The sequence below is a fragment of the Ailuropoda melanoleuca genome, chromosome 8, assembly GCF_002007445.2.
Source record: "Ailuropoda melanoleuca isolate Jingjing chromosome 8, ASM200744v2, whole genome shotgun sequence".
In the NCBI taxonomy this organism is placed as follows: Eukaryota; Metazoa; Chordata; class Mammalia; order Carnivora; family Ursidae; genus Ailuropoda; species Ailuropoda melanoleuca.
In genome coordinates this window covers 33316389-33318325 of record NC_048225.1, presented here as the reverse complement: position 1 = coordinate 33318325, position 1937 = coordinate 33316389, and positions in this window count along the sequence as shown.

The window sequence follows — 1937 nt, the reverse complement described above, 5'->3', positions numbered from 1 at the left end:
GAGCCTGAGGTGGGGCTCTATCTCACAGCTCTGAGATAATGACCTGAGCCGAAATCAAGAGTCGGACGCTTAACTGAGCCACCCAGGTGCCCCTATAGAAGCATTTCTATATTTCCCAGAATCAAACACTTGGACTGATCAATATGCAAAAATTATGTGTTATTCTTAGAAGTACATCTATACTACATCATTGCTTGAATCTTCATTAACAGTTTTAATTGTTAATTAGTGACAAACATTGCAGAATTAAGAATGGCAGAATTCTTAGGAAATGGCAGTTAATAATTTGTTATAATACTAATAGAGCTAAACTTTCTGGAACTTCCAGAACATCTTAATTGTATTGATCTTTTTCATTAGAGACCTAAAATTTGTGACAACTTTCTTTGTGTCCATTTGTTTCTAAAGTAGAAAAAAGTATACATATTAGTTGGAAGGATTGTATATTTTAACCTTCTTTTATGGCTATATATTGATTGCCTCTTATTTTGTGTATTCCTCTGTTTATATTCACCAACTCTCATACAAAAGTATACACATTATTTTTCTAACCTAACTGAACAAAAGGTTGTATTACTTAACTGAATCCTGTTGTATTTCTTAATACACAGACATTCTTCTACAGGAAAATTACTCAGCTGATTTTTCTAGTGAGTTTTGTTGTCTCTGCCAAGACTCACTCTATTCACATTTTCTAAGGTGAAAATGAATGTTTTAAAATCCTGAGACATCAGCTGCTAAGAGTTGGCAGTCTCACTCATAATATTGCTGCTCCTACATGTGCATCTAAAATCCTATAACTTCAACTTATCAAAAATGAATTAAACTAAAGAATATCTACTAGTTACTTCATTTTTAAATGTAGTCAGTGACAGCCTTTATTATCTAATAACAGCATCTACTGTTTGTATTTCATATCTCCCTGATTTCTCCACACTTTGCCCCAAGTCTACCTTATAAGATCATTATAAAGATTAAATTTGATTATGTATGTGAGGAATATTCTGCAATTTGTAACTTATTTAAATTTGCTAGCCTCATGTTGTTATGTGGTGCAGATAAAGTGCTAGAGAAATGGGGTGTATGTGGAAATCCCATGCCTAGATCATCCTTAAAAGAATGTGCTGCCTATCTACAGCATGCTGCTGCCATTACTAATGTCATTTCAATAGCCAATGACTTACGATATTATATAGTTTAAAAAGATAAGTGACAGGGCACCTGGGTGGCTCAGTCCGTTAAGTGTCTGCCTTTGCTCAGATCATGATACCAGGGTCCTGGAATCGCCCCGCATCTGGCTCCCTGCTCTGCGGGGAGCCTGTTTCTCCCTCTCCCTCTGCCAGCCACTCTCCCTGCTTGTGCTGTCTCTCTTTCTCTGTCAAATAAATAAATAAATAAATAAATAAATAAATAAATAATCTTAAAAAGAAAAAAGAAGTGACTATTTGCACTTTCATATGCTAAAATATAGTTACCTTTCTCTTAAGACAAGAAAACACATGTTCCATGAAAGGATGTTTAAAGAGTAAGTTATGAAATCTGTTTTGTTCTGTAGTACAGATTATTTCAATTTCATCACCTCGCATATACTGCTATAATTAATACACTGATGAAGATGTTTAATCTTTAAATGGATCTTTCTTAGCACAATGATCTTTTTATGGAATTCAGATGTAGCAATCCTTTAAAAATGTTAATGCGTTGCAAGCATTTGAGATCCCCAGATGAAAGTAGCAAACCATACATACGTGTCCCAAATTTATTTTAATTATAAACACAGCTTTACAGAAACTAAGAAAATGATTTCCTTAATGGTCACTGTTAATATAGATTTGATAAATAACAATATTTCTGATGTTCAATCAGCTGTGAAAATGGAGCAGTAGCCCTTTGGATTTTTCATATATATATGTCTGCATCTTTTTTTTTTTTTTTTT